This window comes from Cryptomeria japonica, chromosome 9 (assembly GCF_030272615.1).
Source record: "Cryptomeria japonica chromosome 9, Sugi_1.0, whole genome shotgun sequence".
In the NCBI taxonomy this organism is placed as follows: Eukaryota; Viridiplantae; Streptophyta; class Pinopsida; order Cupressales; family Cupressaceae; genus Cryptomeria; species Cryptomeria japonica.
The window spans coordinates 25,445,526-25,466,039 of record NC_081413.1 but is presented as its reverse complement, the minus strand read 5'-3'; the positions used below and the strand labels follow the sequence as shown (position 1 = coordinate 25,466,039).

The 20,514-nt window shown below is 36.7% G+C and overlaps 1 long non-coding RNA gene across 1 annotated transcript; it reads right to left on the bottom strand.

The window, feature by feature from the left end:
* Window positions 1-9,761: 9,761 nt before the first annotated feature.
* Window positions 9,762-12,051, bottom strand: LOC131064350 (uncharacterized). Its single transcript, XR_009111243.1, has 2 exons — window positions 11,668-12,051; window positions 9,762-11,042 (listed from the first exon to the last, which is right to left on the bottom strand). It is a non-coding gene; the product is annotated as an uncharacterized LOC131064350 (long non-coding RNA).
* Between the last annotated feature and the right edge of the window lie 8,463 nt (window positions 12,052-20,514).

Here is a 20,514-nt window from a genome sequence, read left to right as displayed (position 1 = left end):
GGAAGAAGAATGAAGATGACTTGGCTAGAAGAATCAATGATGCTGCAAATGAAAATCTAAAACTCAGTCATGAAAATGATAGGCTAAAGACAGATCTAATTCACTTAGAACATGACAAAACTGAACTCATGAGACAGAAAGATTTCTTGGAAAATGAGTTGGCTTCTGCAAATCAACACAGGAAGAAATTCAAGAAAAGTTCAGAAGAACTTGATGACATGTTGAAAAATCATAAACCTAATGGTGATACAAATGGCCTTGGCTTTGAAGTTGGTGAAAGCTCTGGTACTGCAAACAATCATGATCACAGCAAACCGATAAGACAACCTAATGCTTACAAATTTAATGGAAAATGCTTTAACTGTAACAAGTATGGTCGTAGAGCAAATCAGTGTAGATCTATAAATTATCAGAACACTAATGCACCCACCGGTCAATGTTCTAAATGCAACAAAGTTGGTCACAATTCAGAAAATTACAGAATGAATGTAAGATGTTATGTTTGTGGAAGATTTGGACACTTATCTAATCAATGCAGAACACACACCGACATAGGATATGGAAAAACTATTCGAAAAAACAATGTGACTTGTTATGCTTGTAACAAAATTGGACATATTGCAAAATTTTGTAGAAGTAAGACATCATCGGCAAATAACAAAGGACCCAGTTTGAAAGGTAAAGAAAAGGTTGAAGAGGTAAAGCAAGAATTCTCAAAGCAATGGATCAAAAAGTCAGATCAGAATGTTGATGGGAATACTCCTCCACCGGCAGAACGGAGTATCACTCCACCGATAGGAGACTCTTCATCTAACTGAAGGAAAATCCTTTGGGGGTTTGACAACTAATTGATAAACATGCTAATATACCCTCGGTTAATGGTGAGAAGTTCAAAATACTTCTTTACCGGCAGATGAGTTAAGTTTGACTTAACCGGCAGGCATTAAATGTGGCAGTTGAAGAAAATAACATTATAAAGCAAGTGTTTTGGCTCCTTTTTCCATTCACCGAGCATTCAAATCTTCGAGAGCGCAAAATTTCCAAACGAAGGTATCTTTAGCGAAAAGTGAAGCAGTTCATCCAAGCACTCATCCTAAAGGTAGATTGAGGTATTTATAACTATGGCTTCTTCATCAACACCTGAATTTATTGCAAACCCTATTGTGATTGAGGTTATCAAGTGTCCTAGACCCGTGTTCAAACTTATTCCCAAAATTGCGAAGAAGGATGATACCCTAGGAGCATTTTCGAAAATACCTAAGGGAGTAGTTTATGCAAAGGATCCTAGAATATACATACATTGTCATATTGAAGAATTAGGAGATGATGAAATCAAGAACATGTATAGGACTGTAATCTGTGATGAAAATGGTAATGTCAAACCGGAACACAAGGTAGTGGAAACCCTAGGTTTTGTGGATAATTTAGCATTCCTAATTTTCCTGAAGATGTGATAAGAATAGTCCTAAGCAGAGTCCATGGCGAAAATCTTTTGGTTGGATTCCATCCATAAGATCACTAAAGAGGCAGTTAGGGCAGTAACAGGCTTACCTTCCACCGATAGCAGGCCTGACAGAACTAAGAAAGTTTCAAATGACACTGTGATGAACTTAACCGGTGCAACATTTGACAAAAGATCCCTAAGAGTCAATGATGTGAAGGACGTCAATGTCAGATTTGTCAGTATGATTCTTGGCTATAAGGCTACACATGCAAATAGGTTAAACTCAGCATCCAACCTATGTATTAAAAGTGCATATGACATGGTGAACGACAATAAAAGAATTGATGTGTGTGAATGGCTTAAAGATGAATTGATAGACAACCTAAAAAAAATCAAAGGTGATAAGAAGGGAACTTTCAGATTTGAAAATCTGCTTGTATGTTTAATGTTATACATTACCAAGGAAATACCGGTATTGGTAGGAAATACTTTGGCTTTGATATACCGGTAGCAAAGCAACTGTTAGACATACTAAACAACAAGGGAGATGACAAAGAGGAAAACATAAATGAATATATTCAAACTTTGAAAGCAAGAATGAAGACAAGAATAAGGCTATCTCAAGCAATTGTTGACAAATATCAAAAAGAGATGCTTTGTGATCAAGAAAGATGAAACCTGGATGGAGGTAGTTGTCCCTAGAACTCTTGGGTTACCGAGATGGGATATGAGACCGATGATAACATAATTGAGACCTATGCAAAAGCCCTCCTTGAAGCACCACAAGAACCATCTAAGAAATTTTTTGGCAATGCAGAAACAATTGAGAGTGGCATCCAATCTTAGAAAAGAGTCAAAAAAACTGAACAAATAGTGAGGAAAGGCACAAGACAAGCTAAAGAAATTAAAGAAGATGTACTTAACAAAACTAGTATCAAGGAAAGTGAGTTGGAAGGACTTCAATCGGAAGCTCATCTTTCACCAATTGCAACTTCTTCTGAAAGTGATATATCGACTGAGTTCAAAAGGGTAGTAAGGAAAAGAAAACCCTCACCGGCACCCTCACCTACACCCAGAAGAACAAGACAAAAGCAACAGGCAATTAAGCCTCTAGCTAAGAAGTTAACTCCAAATAAAAAGAAGGTAAAACAGGCTATTGCTCCACTGGACAAACTTCTAAATGAAATAACTGAGGATGGAAAATTGAAAAATATTAGCAAACTGTATAACACACTTTCTAATGATGATAAAGAGAACATAAAGAATAGTGTAATTTTACACTTAGACATTTACAAGAAATTTTTGATGGAGATTGTTGATGATATTCCCAATGATTTATACAAAAGACTAGAAGCTAGAAGGGTAGCTATTGTTGAGTTAGATAAAAAGATAAAGATAGAAAAATTACTTGCAATTCAACAAATGAACTCCACTAAAGAGATAGATGAATTAATCAGTGAGGCCAACTGGGCAATATTTTCAATCGGTCACCGACATGTAGCACTAATGGCAGGCAGAGTGAATGAAATCACTGAAGAAAGTGCATATCAATGGGATATGTTCTTTGTTGAAAAGGAGAAACAAGAAGAACTTAAAAGACCCAAGACTATCAGAGTCTACCAAAAGGACAAGGATAAGGGGAAAGGTAAGGTAGGTGGACCTCCAAGCCTGAAGATAACTGATAACCTGCCCCCACCTCCTTTTGATACTCCATCGGTACATATTGTTGACAAAAAGCCAGCAACAGAGAGTATGGAGACTCCTCATGAGCATACAAATCCTGAGTCTGAAATTTTGTACACTATGAACATAGACACCCAAGAGGTAAATATTGTTGTTGATAAAGAGACCACTAAAGATAAAAAGAAAGATGTGGCTACTGAGCCACCGGCTGTAGATGTTGAGATTGGGGTTAAGACACAAACTGAACAATCAGTTGATCCCCTGTCTACTAGAATGGTGACTGATACTAAACCCACTGAGCTAGAGCAACCAGCTCACAACACAGAGAAACCAGTTGAGATATCGGCAGTGGACAGTACAGAGGTGCATACTGAGAAACCGACAATGAATACTGAGACTTCATCAAAGAAACTCGCAGTGAATACTGAGACTTCATCAGAGAAACCGACAGTAGAGAGCACAGTGAAACCCACTAAGGCACAAGTTGAGAAACAGGAATAGAAAAAGGTTGAGGCACAGGTTCATGCAGAGACAGTGCCACCGGCAATAGCTGAGAAACCCAAGCCTTTGCTAGTAGAAATGCAAACACAAACTGACCTACCAGAGGTCAATACAAACAAAGAGGTTACTCACACCGGCAGAATGCAAATTGTTAAGGTAGTTGGACAATCATCTGGTTCTTCCATGACAGAACTCAAACCAACAAATGCGACAGAGGTATTATTGGATTCCATTAAGAAAATCACAGAGTGTAGTGCACAAGCATATAAGGCTATTGATGATACAATTCCTATTCTAAAATTAATAGCACCCAAATGCAATGTGGACAGTAAAGATTCTTTAAATCAACTAGACACATTGTCTAAGTATATCACCGGTAACATTGTGACAGTTGATCAGATTAATGAAGAGACATTTAAAGAGAAAATGGATAAAGAAAAATAGAAATTCTTCAATGAGAAAATAAATAAGTGCATGGGACACATTGATACCCTTTTACCGGCACTAAGCAAAACAATAAAGGAGTTTAAGGAGTTGTATAGAGACACATGTAAAACTAATATTTTGACAGTAGATATAAACAAGGAGATCAATAAGGTACAGAAAGAAATAAATGATATAGCTGACAATTTCATTGATTCATCTGAACCATTATCAATTATAGAGCAAGAAATAGCAGGTTTTGAGGAGAAACTTGATAAATTGGAAAAAGAGAAGGAAAGAATAAAAGGAAAAGCAAAAGATCTTAAATGCAAACTCAGCCCCAAATTGGACTACCTCATCTCTTTGAGAAAAGAGATCTCAAAGACGCTTGTTCAAGGATTGAAGACACCGGAAGAGCAAATGCATCACCTCACCGATACAATTCAAAGAACAGAGGCCGCATTGAAGGACAATGACAGGTTCACTGAGAGCCTGAATCTTATATTGGCAGACATTTTCCAGATTGTAACCAACCGGTTACAAGGATCAAGCTGAAACTACACTCAGTTGACACTTTGACAACCTGTCATTGATGTCAAAGGGGAAGTAGTGGAACTGAGAAAAATGATCAAAAGAAAGACATCATCAACTTAAGGGGAGCACACATTTTGAAGACAATTTTGGCAAATTCTTTTTAGACAACATTTTTGGATGCTTTTTGGATTTTTCTCATGAGTGTTGCCATCAATGCCAAAGGGGGAGATTGTTGACAAATGCACACTCCAATGAGAAATTGTAGGTGATTTAAGGTATTGTCATTGATGGCACCTTACAATCATATGATACCAGCAGGCACCAACACTGGCAGACTCTACACCGGCATACAGTTCACTGGCACTGAAAAGGAAGATTACCAGCACCATGGCCGACAGGAATTTTGTTTAATTGTATTTTGTATTTAATTGTAAAATCTTTTTGTAAGCCGACATGGCGGATTGTAATAAGATTCATATGAGTATGAGATCTTAGAGACCATTTGTAAGGAGAATATAGGTAGTGAATATGGAAGGATTATTGCAGACCTAATATGCGAATTGTAAAGCAAATTTTGGATAAAGGTTTATGAATATTGCAGAGCTTAAACCGATACTGAACCTGGGATAGTAGATGTTGATCTGAAGTAGTGCATGACATTGGATTTGTATAATCCATTTTGTAAGTCGGTGTGACTTTTTTTGTAACTGAGCAGTGAGCTCTAGGCACTTGGCCTTCCTACATGTGCAGGCCCCTATTGTATCAGTAATATTCTCTTATTGGCCAGTAAGCGAATATTGTGGGTAACAAATCCCACGGAGTTTTTCCCACGCCGGGTTTCCTCGTTAAAAATATTGTGTTATGGTGTGTCTTTCATGTTGTGGTGGTTATTCTTATTTACTACATTAATTCTGGTTTACCGGTACACGGTTTTGAATTGCTTTTCATGTTATAATTCAAGAAAATTCATTTACCGATCAGAAATTTCGAAGTCATTTCTTCTCTTCTCATACTAAAAACATATAAATGAAAAGAACAAAATCATATTAACCTGATTGTGGTGAGTGTTGCACTCATTGTGTTATCGCAAGGGAAAAAAGCATTAGTTTTGGATTCAATTAAGTCAACAATGACAATATAGTTGAAGTTTCTCTCATTGTTAGCACTAGCAATCCTCAAACTCTAATAAAGTATCTGGAAAAGACAGGAGCAACCCACCATGTTCTTTAACTCTACCAGGCAACGCCCTCCATAATTCTAAATATGGAGACTTCCTTCTTTGTAAAAATTTCCCTATGGAGAAGCATGTAAATGTGGACAAGTTCCAGATGCTATACAATTCTTCGATTACAAAGGAAAATCAGGTACAGTGCGGTAATGCAAAGGGATCTAATCCTTTTCCCCAATAAGATCTGTTAACAGTAATGGTGAATAAGTCAATAATCCCTAAATAGTAAAATTATAAAATTCATCAGGCGACTGTCATAATGTTCTTAAACTGTTTGACTTAGTAGATAATGTTTTTTGTTTACTACGTAGTTTACGTTGTGTTGTGGCTAAACAGCTAAACCCTTTGGGAAGCTGACACTTCTGACTTTATTTTATGGTTATGCTCTTTAGTGCTTCGACTTTGTGCTAATACTTTGCAATATTTGTATTGACCAAAAAATAAATACTTTGCAATATCGTAATTGCTCTTCTTGGCACACATTACTTCGTAGTTTTACAGATTTTAATATAAAAACAAATCTGCCCTATTTAAAATAATTTGGATAAATCTATATTTGGGATAAAGATCATGTTTATAGGTCAAGGGCAAAATCGATACAACAATTATTAGGGACCCTCCTCTCAGCCAACTATGCGAATTTTTTGCCTTGTCCCTATCATGTTAAAATTTTACACCCGTGCTTCAACTTCACGGAGTTGGTCAGAAATACATTCTGTCATGAATAAATGATATGAATGCTGGACATAAAACAAGACTGCAGATCTGACTGTTCTAAATGAACCAGAAAGTACATTAAAATTTAATGTTGACATAAACCTACCATCTTCAAGAGTTGTACCCATGCGTCAGCTTCATGGAATCAATGAGAAAAACAGTCTGTCATTAACAAACGAAATGAATGCTGGGCATAAAAGAGCACCGCAGATCTGACTTTATTAAAACTATTATGTAAATTGAAATTTCATTTTTAGACATATATCTTGCTGTTCCGGGAGGCCTGCCCCACACCCAAAAAACCAGTCATTGCTGGGACAGTGACATTTTGAAGACATAAGGTGTTGGGAGAAATGTCCCTCCACTGTCCTACCACTGCCACCTGTTACCCAAGGACGATTCTAAAACATTTTTCTCAAGGGGATGTTTCCAGGACGTCCCCCTCTCATGGAGATGCCAGCAAGACATCGGGACGTCCTTGCATCTCCTGACCGCACCCAAGACACAAAGGTATACCCTGCAACATTTCAGACAAAAACCATTTAAAAAAACAAAACAAAAAAGCCATTTATCCCTAACCCTAATGGTTTTTGGGTCCCACTCACATCAAAAAAAATTATAAATAGGAATTTAAGCCTCATATTCCAGATCACTCCAAGTTTTAAATGTTGTAGAAAACAATGCAATAAAATTGTTAATATAGTGTGTGCCATGAAAATTTGTATGGTTTCTAAGGCCTTAAATTGCACTTGTTGGCAAGGGCTTCATCCCCAACTCTACCTGCCACCACCCCACCACTACCCCCAAATCTAGGCCCTCGTCCATGATCAATCTACACTTCCACCCCCGTCCCCTCGAGACTCCATGGAACATAAATAAATCCATTTTTTCCTGGAGAATGTGTTTCCCATGACATACTTGATATTTCTTATACATCTCTTTTCACAAGAGAATTTCCCACGATAAATGACATACATTCATATTCTAATGGGCTTTAGCCATCTTCTCATGGTCGTTTCCTTTCTGGTGCCATTTTGCTTGGTCTTCTGTTTAATGTTCCTATTTAGTGGCTAGGGTATTGGAAAGATGTCCAATGTTGCTAGATCCATGGGATATGTAATTGTGTACAGGTCCAATTCAGTATGCCAACAGATTCTGGCATGCAGCTTTGCATAACACAGTAGGTTCATCTTGGACAGACCCAAATGAGAACCAAAATCAAACTTTATAGGATTTAGCCAAACCAAGACAAAACCCACAGATTCTTTTCATGTCTTCGGGTTCAAAGAGGTTGTGTGAAGTAATGTGATACCAAACGCAGGCATGACCATGAAAATTGCAAGGGGATGCTTACATGGCTATGAAAGATCCCTTTATTGTGACCATTCAAGGTTTGGGGAAGGCTTCATCCACGAAAACTCCGTGGTGTCACTGTCAACACAATACTTAGCTTTTGTTTAATATAGTTTCTATTCTTGCAGTATGCGGGTTTGTTTCTTCACTGTAGAAAGCTCTAAAAAAATTCAGTTTTGTTGTTATCAAAATGCTCTCAATTTCAGTATCACTACGTTGAGATTCATTGCCCTGTAATGTATCATTCACCCACTCTTTTATTATGTTTACACAGTTTCAATATTTATATTAAATGATATTTAAGTTACATAATATAATATTTTAATTATAATATTACAACTTTATAAGTTTAATATAATACTTTGCATTTAAAAATAGAATAATATATATCTACAAACTTCATTTTTACTTTTAAGCTAAATTATATATATTTATGATTTTTAAATGGCCAAAACCAAGACCAACCCAACCCCAAACAAAATTTCCCAGATCAATGAGCTGATTATGATTATTAAATGTTTTTTATAGGGCCAAACCCAGGACCAATCCAACCCAAAAAAGAAATTTGCCAGATCCATGAACTGAACCTGTAAACTTGAACCAGGATAGAATTTATCAAATATATTATTTGGGCCCATAAGAAATTAATAGGTTGTTCGTGCCGTCCAGTCCAAAGATTTAAACAAGCATTCCATGCCCCCTATCCATATTTGGCTATTGACTATGAAACCTAACACTCTCTGTTCACACAAAGTATGTGGATTGGTGGATTTCTCGCAGTTGGAACCACAGCAAATGCAGCTCTTCGTATGGTAAAGACTATGATCTGACTACTCAATACAACAATCTTTTCTCATGTTCTGTAACAAGATAGAGTATAGAATTCAATAAGATAAGGCAAATATAAACTTCAACTTATAGCGGTGAAATAAACAGTTTCATAACCACAAATCTTTATCCCAGAATAAGTGTAGTCAAATGTACAAAAAGCTGATAGTTATTTTCTAATACCACTTAGACATCATCTTGTTCTACTATATATAATATATCAAGTTTACATTTTATAACAATGTATGGCTGTCTCAGTTCTCTACTGCTACCAACAATGTTATTTGATGTATGTCACAAGTACTTCAGAATTAGGATCAAGTTATCAGTTCAAGAAGTGCCTGGTGGTATTAGAATCAACTACAATTTCCTACTAGCTTCTTTCAGACCAAGCCACTAATTTTAGAAGAGTGAAACAAACTAACATTTAACAAACAGCTTAACTGTTGAGAACAACAATTAAACCAATTATATTTCCATCATCATAATATGGAAAGCCACTTCAATAACCTCTTTATGTCTTTTCTCACAATTATCCCTGACAAATTATAAATCCCTGGCAGTCTCTCATTCAAGACGAACTTTTTGCTTCCAACACAGTAAGTCATCTCACTGCCTTGGAAAAAACTTTTTTGCAGTCAGTAAATTACAGGGAAGACATGCCCAGCAGCTTGTGCTGCAAATGCAAATTTTGAAAGCGCAGAATTTTCATCTTGTTGTTTGGAACTTTGGAGTGCACACCAGGATCTTCCACGTGAATCACCCATAATAGCTTAAAATGATGAGCTTAAAAAGCTGCCATGTAATACTAAGGAAACGTGTTTTATACTAACACATTTCATATAATCATAAAAGAAAAAGATGTAAACTACACCTGTGTCTAATTTAAATACATACCAATTAATTTTTTATGGAACAAAAACCACAATATTTACAAGGAATAATTCAGAAAATAAGCTGATCCATACCCATTGAATATCCTAAATGAGAACCCCCTTCAAAACTCCACGTTATGAAGCCAAACTTCAAAAATTCATCAAACACTTACAATGACAAATAGGATGTTCATAAAATTTATCTCTACAATAGTTGAATGAAATCATTAGGTTAAAAGTTCAACATAATATGTATGTATTCGAGCCCATTTCTAGGAATAAAGAGAGCCATGGGCATTTTTAATTTTCGATAATCTTGCAAAATATAGGTCGACATTTTTTATTTTCAATAATCTTACAAAAATAAAAGTCAAGAACTTACTCCTTTCACCCGATGAATAAATATGATAGCATATATATTACATGATTGTCTGCTTTGCATAACCATCCATAATGTTTAGCTGTATTCAGTGCCTCGAACAGATCAGATGCCAGACATGCAATCCTCCTTTCCATTCTTCTTATCCAATCCTCCACCTCGAGACCAGGACCACATTGCTGGGGTGGTTAAATTTGCAAAAATGCCAATAAAAGAGAAAACCATGGCCACCATTGCCACTAAAGGCATCATCATAATGCCAATCATAAATGCAGTAGATCCAATTAACATGAGAGCTGAAGCTATCCCAAAAAGAAGAGAAGCAAAGCCAACAGGAGTTATCTGGCCTCTACCTACACGATGGTAGCCAACAGATCCTGAAAATAGCTCACTCGGCGGACAGTCCAGAATTCGGTACAACAAGGAGCACAATTGACGAAAGATCTGATCCATCTGTGACTGTCCTCTCACTGAGAGAGGAGCTGAGCTGTTGTCAAACATAATTGCCAATTGTAGCAGCCAAAGAGCCGTGCTAAAGAGGTTATGTGCAAATGGGCTCTTGAAATAAAACCAACCAGACTGGAGAAAAAGGTGCCCAATTTGTTAGACGCACAAAGCTTGATGGACTCTCAAATAAAAAATAGCCAGTTTGGAGAAAGGTGCTCAATTCCTCAGATGCAGAAAGGTATCTAAGACTATAAGTCTATAACCAGACAAAAATAGGGAAAGCAACTCTGCACCCCAATAGTTATGTGCATATAAATACTTAAGTGCCCGCCCAGAGAAAAGTGCTGAAATTCTCAAATACAGAATGGCGTCATACACTATAGTTGCCCCAACAAGAAATAAGGAAGATCTTGCTCTGAAGATATAATATAGAATTGGGCTATGTCGAAAGCCAATCTACCTAATTTTCAAATCCCCTAACTTTTCACAGCTCCAAAATATGGGGTTCTAACCCAGACTTGAGAAAGGAAAAAAATGGAAAAAACCTAGGATCAATCTGCAGTCTAATATACTCGTGTGACAAGCTCAGAAACACTCTCTCAACCCTATGAAATCCATAGCCGAAAAAACCTACAACGGCACGAAATGGTTTAATTGGATAAGTATAGCAATCAATATGACTTAAAAAACCTCAAAGCCTTAACAAATTAATTCGCTCTATACGAATATCCCAAACCTTGTACAGAATACCAAAAAAAAAAAGCAGAATCAAATTAAGTAAAAAAAGCCAAAACCCACTTGGAATCTTCCTCCAAAAGCTGAAAATAACCAGAATTCAATCCAGAAAACAAGCCAAAACACACCTGGAGTATTCCTTCAAATCCTACAATCACAAACCCCACCCGGACTCTTTTTCCAAACTCAGACTTTTCTTCAACCCTAATTTCACAAAAACCACCTGGAACCTTCCCTCAAGCCCTAATTTTATCAGTTCAACAATTCACACCTAAATTTACCAGTTTTGCAATCCACAACAATACTGCGTGCCAAAATAGACCAAAAACTCAAATCCAAACAGAAGAAGAAGAATTCTTCAGAGACCTAGAAAAAGATCCCAAGACCCGGGTTTTAAAAACAAATAACAGAACAAAACAACCCAGAAAATTTCCAGACCTACAATGGCCACAGATATAACCTAACAGAAAAATTCAAGGACAGAATTAGAGCAAAAGCCTAATAATTGGATCATATTTACCTCTGGTATGAGTGGTCCCTCTGCCATGCCTTGCAATGGGTACATAATAAATGAAAACGATGACGATAACAATGGAGATACTTAAAGGCCTCAAAATCTACGTTACTTGACGGAAACGACGCATCCATTCAAAAAAAGTCGGCTCTTATCTAAATAATGAGAGATTGTGTTTATCCTTGGCTTTTACGCAATCTTTATCATGCTTAAATTGTTGCTTTCCTCGTTCAAATCTTCTGATTGGCTAAACAATTGGCTGTAATGAATTGGTCTGTCTATACGCAACAAACGTTGAAACCGAATTGCAGAAATTTTATCTTTTCCTTTAACTACAAGAAAAAGCAAAGAGTTGTTTAATATTATTCTCGATGACTCTAGTGAGGAATAATTCACGTGGGTTCTTATTATATGTTTCACTTTTGTCTGGCTACTGATTATAGATAGCCATCAGTATCTCATTGCGATATTAATTGGATTTGAACTGCTTTTTTCCTTGCCTACAACTTATTTATAGTTTTTAATTGCATTTTTAATGATTCTTTCCAAAATATTTGTCAAAGTTCTTATTTCTATTGGTGAAAGCATTTATTATGTTTGGAATGTGTAAAATTATTGTCGTCAATATTCATTATATATTATATATTGCTATTTAGCATTATATTGGTGATTTTATTAGCATTAGTTTAGTTACAAGACTAAGCTTGGGATTAGGCTTTAGGAAAGTGTCTCGATATCATTTCTCCTTAAATTCTATAAAAAAATTGTACAAATTTTCAAATGTAGAAGGTGTAATTTCCATTCGGGGAGTTTGGAATGCATGTAAAATGTCTCAAACTTGTTGGTTTGGATATGGTCTGGTTCGAATACAATTTTGTGTGGTGCAAACTACTGGTGGTTATAGTTGGTGTTAGGTGAGTTGTTATTATGTTGTCATGTAAGTATATGAAGGTTTCTGTGTTTTGTACTGTTTAATTAAGAATGTCATAAATTGGTGTTGATGTTAAGTTTGATCGATGCCTCAGTTGAAATTTGTTATGGAAGATGATCAGAGATGTATGATGTTGATGTTGTTGTTGAGTTTGATTAGTGCCTCAATTAAAGTTTTTTCTAGAAGATGGTAAGAGATGTATGATATCAATATACATTGCTTGGTGTTACTGTTGAGTTTGATTGGTATCTTAGTTAAAGTTGTGTTATCATTGATGTTACAGTAAGTTGGTGACAGATGTCCAGTGGTATATTTGGCATGGTATTAAGGATTTAGATGTTACTATTGTTTGGTGGAGGAAGTTTCTAGAAGATCAGTGTAGCAAAAGTTTCAATATGTAGGAAAGAGTATTCAATGCCCTAGTGGAAGCATGTTTTGATCTGGATTGTGAAGAGTATGGTGTGCAGGCTTGGATATAATTTTAATGTTGTGTGAATGGTGTATTATAATTTTAATGGTGGAAATATTTTGCCTTTGTGATTGAATCTGCTCATCAAGCATAGCAGTGCTCTTGTTGAATTTAGCTAGTATTTCATTTGCATCAGTCATCTCCTTGGTAAGTTCCTCATTCTTCTTTGTAAGACTTTCTCTAAGAGACAGTCATGTCTAGATCAGCTTGTATTTCCACTTTTTCTTATTTTTCCTCATGAAGTTGGGCATGCAAGGTACTAATCTCCCGGATCAATTTTAAGATCTCATGATCCTTATCTTTTATTGTGTCTTCAGTTGTTCTCCTAGCTTCCAACTCTTGACTCATCTTGATGGTAAGGGCTTCCAGCTCTCTCCTTAGATTTATCTTATCATCATTCAGCTTTTCCACCTCATTTACCAAAGGCATCAATGTTTGCTTCATCAAATGAACTGCTTTCAATGAATTTGCTCAACTGCTCAGACATCTCTCTTCTCTTAGTCAGTGAAGCTTTGTATTTGACCTTTAGTTCATCATACGCTTCTTTAGATTCTACAAGCCTGTTTGAAAGCTTTCGTTTACTCATTGAACCTTCCCCATGCTATCCTCAAGGATCTTTACCTCAAGCGATTAATCTTTTGCACAAAGAGGACCTAATGCTTTGATACCAATTGTTAATGTGAGGATCCGGTTGTTACTAAGAGGGGGGGTGAATCAGTAATAACAATAAACTGCAATCTTTCACCAATCTGCAAATACTTCACTAAAAATAGTTCATAACCAGTACTAGTAGCTGATCAAATAGCCTACAAATCATATTTACTAACACATTACCAGTAGCAACTTAAGTGTTCATCATAAAGAAAATATAGTAAAGACATCAAATGACTAACTCAACAATCCATCCACAACATGAACACAAGGATTTTTCACGTGGAAACCCAAATGGGAAAAACCACGGTGGGAATTGGTACCCACAAAATTTGCACTCTTTCAGAATGCGCCCTGTTAGGAGCCTAGCCCGGTTAGGAGCTTTACAACAATGCCCGGTTAAGAGCAAACCCTATTAGGAGTCATCTGGTCAAGGGATTTTACAGCTTATCTTTGTTAGGAGCTTTACCCTGTTAGGAGTAACCTCGCTAGAGGATTTAAACCCAAATTAATGAACCACCCGGTGAAGGGATTTACAAGATCAAGCTTGTTAGGACCTACCTAGTTAAGGGATTTTAATACTGCTGCAACTGTTAGGAAACAATAGATAAATGATCTGGACTCAACACTTCATAGCTTGATATTACAGATCCTTGTCAGCTCTAATCTACTTCTCTCATGCAGAAATCTCAATCTAGTTCGACACACTCTTCTTCTCTGATCATCGACACAATAAACCTTCTAAAACTCGACCTAAATAGACTTTACAATTAGGTCGGTTACATAACCCTAACTCACAATGAATCTACATCATAGATCATACCAGATCATTATAAAACATTACAATTCATCATACAGATCATTACAACAAATTTCAAGACAATTATAGTCATTGAATGATCATAACTCATCACTGCACATCGATCTGATAAGCCATCAAACCCTTATCACATTCTACTAAGCACTTCATTATTTCACAAGAAATTTGATCTTTGTATGCGTCAAAACAACATCTTATCTCTTCACTCGGATTCTGACACATCATCATCAACTTATGAACATGAAAAGAATCACTGCCAAACCATAGATCATCACCGGTCAAAGATATTGTTATCGGTTCTCAAACCCTACAAAGAAAATACAACAGTCAATTACAAACTTGACATCTGGTTCGCCAAACATGATGTGGTTGTAACTATAGACTCATTATGATGTCATAAGAACACATTCCAAATCGCAACACCTAACTCAACATGGATCTCTATCGCAACCATCTCCTTCTCTGCTCCTGCTTACCGGTTCACTGTCACTTGGCATTTTTGCTTTCCAGCTTATTGGGACTCATAAATTTGAGTGAATTTGAGAGGCACATTTCAAAATTTTGCTCCTACACTTTCAAAATAGCAATTAAAATCTCATCTTGAATGACCTAGTTTGAAGAAGGGTAAAATGGAGCCAGTTGATTATCAAGAGGTAAGGTTGTGGAATCTTATTGTACACCTTTCATTTGGCCTATGCAGTGTTCTACAACTTTCAGATTTCAGTTTAGATCAGTTTGTCAAGTACCCTTTTCAAGGGGTGGACTGAAAGTTGTTCATAGGTGCAAATGCAAATTTTATCAAATGACCTACTTTGAGGCTTTGCATTTTATGTCCAGTAGATCGTCATGTTGAAATTCAATGTGCATTGAATTGTATGCATATAGGTGTATCCACATGCCAAATTTCAAGTCCCTATGAATCCATTTGCTCAGTTAGGCAAGCTCAATCCATTTGCGATTTGTGTTGTTTGTATAAGTCCTTGTTTTAACAGCTAGTTAGAACCCCACTTTGCATGTGTAAAAGATGTCTAGGTGAATGTCATGTCAGAATATTCATTCTAGGGTACTACTAGTATGAAAGACAGGCTATGTTTCCAGTTTGAAGCTCCTACCAATCCGTTTGATCAGTTTTCCAAGATGGTTTCTTGAGCCATTTTATTCAGTTTTCTGCATTTTCGTTGTTACATCTGTTAAAGTGGCTATTCTCATGAGCTCACCATTTGCACCCTATCAACTTCCCAGTCGAACTGAGAATTTCATGGTCTTCCTTGTACTTCAAAGTATCTATGCCCCATATTTGGGTATCCACGGAGACCATTTGATATTTTTAATGTGTGCACTTTAAGGTCCCTGCACTTGGATTTTATCAGGTTCAAATGCTGACATAGACATTTAATCAAATTCAACGATTAATATCTCATCGCTCGGGATTCGTCATGAGGAATGGTTTTGCAGAGTGAATGTCAGTATATCAGACAATATGTCTTCCAGTGGGTGAGGTACAGAAAGGTATTTTGATTAGTTTTTGAAATGTTTTTTGAGGGTTATTTATGTGTTTTGGGCACAGTTGCCAGTGAGTTGCAAAAATTCGTTTAATGATCAGATAATGGTGCACATCAACTCCAGAGGCATGTTTGAGATGCCTGAAAGTTTTTAAAGGGTCAGTGGAAAAAACGAAAAAAAAAATTAGTCGGACCCACTTTGGGGCCCGACCTGACTTGTAACTTCATGTGTCTTTTTAGGCAAGGTTTAAATTGTTATTTTAAATCATATGTTATATGATTTAAGTATAAAGGAGAAGCATGGAGATGAGATTTTTCACAAGCAGAGCGTGTCCAGATTTCAGTTCCAAACAAGTTTCAGCAACTTCAAGCAAATGCACTTGCATCGCAAAACCGCTTCAACACTTTCAGATTGGAGTCTCTCCTCGGCAATGGAAGTGAGAATATGAAGAAAATTCCATTGGCAGGTGTAAATCTTTCTCCACGACCCTTGCCAACATCCTTCCTACGTGAAGTTTGGCATGGTAGACTAAGGCCAAAGAAACCTTCCAAGCAACTACAATTGGCAAGCCCAGAGCTAACATCTCCCCTGCTGTGTGTGGGCTTTGAAGTGCAGATGGCATGGAAATTGAAAAGACATTATGGAACCTTCATGCAAATGCAATGAAAGGCTAAAAGCCTAGTCTTGCGTGCCTCTCCAGCTCCTCCCTCCTCTGCGTGGTATAGGAGACATTAAAACTCCCAGCAAATTCCATTGGCAGGTGTAAACCAAATTCCATAACCCTTTATCAGCTCCTCCCTGCATGAATAAGGTGTTTGAAGCCCTCAAGCAAATGCATATGGGAAGGCTCAAAGCCAACCTCCCTCCTGCGTGGCAGATAAAAGGTGGAAAACAGTGGAGAAACTTAAGAAATCTTCAGGTAAATGCGATGGCCAGGTGTATTGCCAGCATCCTCCATGCGCGCTAGTGTAGAAAAGGCATTAGAAACTTTCAAGCAAAATGCAAATGGCAGGGGTCGCGTGGCCGTTGAAAAGGCTTTATAAATTTTCAAGCAAATGCAAACGCTAGGCATAAGACATTTATCCCACATTGACAATGAAGAGGGCATATTTTGTATTTAAATACAAACTTACATGTATTTATAGTGTCAAGAGCTTGAAGGATTTTGGCAGGCAAGAAGAGAAGGTTCAACGCCCAATGGACCCCATGCACGTGTATGCATCTTGAGGCGCCCAAATTTTGCAACAAAATGGAGATTAAAGGTCGAGCAAGTTGGAGTTGATCCAAAGGTGGTCGTTCGACCGCAATGGGAAATTGCTCGACAGTTACCCATTGTGGATCAGTGACAAAGAAGAGCCAAGGTCTGATGGTGGGTCTGACGTTGTTGAGGTGGCGGACAGGTGGTAGGACAGGTGACGCCCAGGTGGATCCATGAGTGAACCAGAAGAAGACACGTGGCCGGGCGTAGAAAGTAAAATCAAAATTAAATGTATAGTTCCAACTATAGCGAAAATTACAAAAATTTAAATGATTGGTTGTGAAGAGGGGCATCCGAATTAATCACTAGAGCAGTTATTTTTTGCCCAAATATGCAAGTGTTATATGTCGTTGGAAAGCTCTCGGAGCGATGGGTTTGTTTCTGCAATCTGTTTTAACACATGTCAGATAGTTTGAGAGCAGTTTCCATGAGCATAATGCAAATAATTTTTCAGTTGGGGAAAGAGGACACTTGGCAATTTGTGATGCAGATCTGATCTTTTCCCCTCTTCTTTATATTCTCAGTTCTTCTCATTTGTAAGGGTTCCAGAATTTTTGTGAGAGGGCTCCAGAACTTTGTTTTTCCGATTCTGAGTTTTTCTTCCAAGTTTGTACAGTGTAATGTCTTCTTTCAAATAATGGAGTATAATTCTTGTTGTAGGTGTTATTAGTTGCAGGTTTTACTTGTGTAAGGCATGAGTAGATTTCACATAAAATTGTCTCTAAATATGCATTTCTTTGTTACAAATTAAATCCTCAAGGAGGTTGGAATTTGTCATCTCAAGGAGATTGTTGTGATTGTTTGTAGACATTCTTTAGTGAAGATTTTAAATTTTGTAATCAATCATAAATAATGGAATATATATTCAAGATCTGATGATTTTGTGAATGAGCTGAGTAATACATTTATGTAAGGCATTAATGCAGGAATATTCAATGATGAAGATGGATTTGCAGTAGAAGTTTTCATTTACAGTTTGATGTATGGCTCCATGCCCTTGGATAAGGCATTGGTCTTGCAGATTCTGGGATTCTCGGAGATTTAAAAAATCAAATATCCATTTACTTTTATGTTTGCAGTTATAGTTGGTTCCACCTATCTCATGCTCCAATTTAGTTGAGATGTCAATGTAGATCTAGCCCATCTACAGTAACCTCCTTGTTGTTGAGCCTTTTGAGATTCATCTGCTTTCTGTTGATGTTGTCTTGTGTGTAATGGGTCTGATTCAATGCATCAAAGGTACAACCACCTAGGTTTTGCAGATCCTGAAGAGTAGAAGGATTTAGATCCTCATCATGTTGTCCAAGTCCGGAAGTATTTCATAGATAAATTGCAGGTGAACATGGGTTACTCATTTTTTGAGAACAACACAACTCAATCCAATTCAATCTATTACCAGTTAGACTTAACTGATAGACTTAGATATCTTAGATGACATACCAAAACAGAAACACACATGGTTGCCATCAATGGCAACACAAATAACTAATCATTAAGCATCATATCATAATTATATCATCACCAACAGCCCATTAATATATCTTCACCAATAGTCCTTTAATATATCATCACCAACAGTCCTTTACCAGTACACCATCATCTCCATCAGTTATGCCAATATGCCAACAATTTGAAGTTTAATAGATCATAAATAAAGTTGTGTTAGAGATTCGGACTGATTCACCCCACCTCTCAGTCATGTTGTGTGTTCAATAAGATTGCATTTGATTCTCTACCAATACTATCACACAACTTCTTCAATAAAATCAACTAATCCAAAATTGCATTGAATTATCTAGTATCCAAGCCTCCATCTACACATACCAAAGACATAACCCTAGGCCCAACAACTCCAAATTCCACCTTCCACTAATGTAGGGTTTTGGCTATCTCTTATTCATCGTTGAAGCTAGGCACTATATTGACCTCCATTTGGTCAATTGCCTTCACCTTTACTTTCAATTTCTCATCTAGTTTCATCATATAAGAAACAACATCATGTACGGCTCACATGGTTTCTAACACTCATTTTTAGTTTAGGTGGCTTATTTGGATCATGCCTAGATAATTTGACCATGTGCTTAACTATAGCATTCCTTGGGATCCATCTATTTATGATACCTTGCAAACTAGTTGAATCATGTTCATGCTTCATTAAGGCATGATTTAAGTCTACAATTTCCTTTTATTTAGCATCCACCTTTCCATCAATTTTAGCTAACCAATGGTAAACTAAATCTGAGATAATTTTACCATAAGCTTACATTTTATCACCCTTCAATCCTTGCACTTGATTCTTGATCTCTATGACTTCTGCAAGTAGGGCTTCACCATTTGATGGAAATTCCTCTCTTGAAGAACTTATTGGTACAACATTTGTAGATGCTGCATTTTTCTGTTTTTGTAGCACTTACCTTGATCAACACTTCCATATACTTTTGTTATAGCTCATTATGATTGTTTTGTAACTTCCTCACCCTGGTTTGGGTAAATATAGTCATGTCAACTACTAGGGTTGTTGCATCTGAAGTTGGTGTATTAGACACTCTTCTCAAAATAAGGTTGCCTCTTAGCTAATCAATACTTTCCACACCATCGGGCTTATTTGTATTAGTTTCAAGGTTTTCAAATGTTGGACTAAAGTCTAAATCAAATACTTCTTCAACTTATTCCTTAGTTGAATACACCTCTTTGTTTTGCCTCCTTATAGTTTCAAAAGCCAAGCCACTTGCCAAATCCCAATTTGGCAATAGCAACATTCCACTCTCTACCACTTGAAAGGCACACAATATATTAAGGGGGTGAATAGATATATCCAATTTTTACTCTACATGAAATATTAATTACCACAAATAACTTCTCCAATTAATAAACATGAATCAACAAATATTATTAACCTAAGTTCCTCAATGATGCAACATTTTAAAACATGTAAAACAATACACAACCACGCAATGAACACCATATATACATGGAAATTCGGGATGGAAAAAAACACAATGAGAATAGATGCTTAGAACTACTACCCAAATCTAGTCTCACAAAATAATGAATTACTTACAAAGATTAATTAGGCACCAACATTTCAGAGTCAACAATCCCCTTATGTATTGTGAACACCAACCCACTAGAGACACCAATCTCATATGCCTAGGTATAAGCAACAACTTGATAGCTAGGACCTCAATCTCAACAATATGAATAATATGAATTTAGGACCT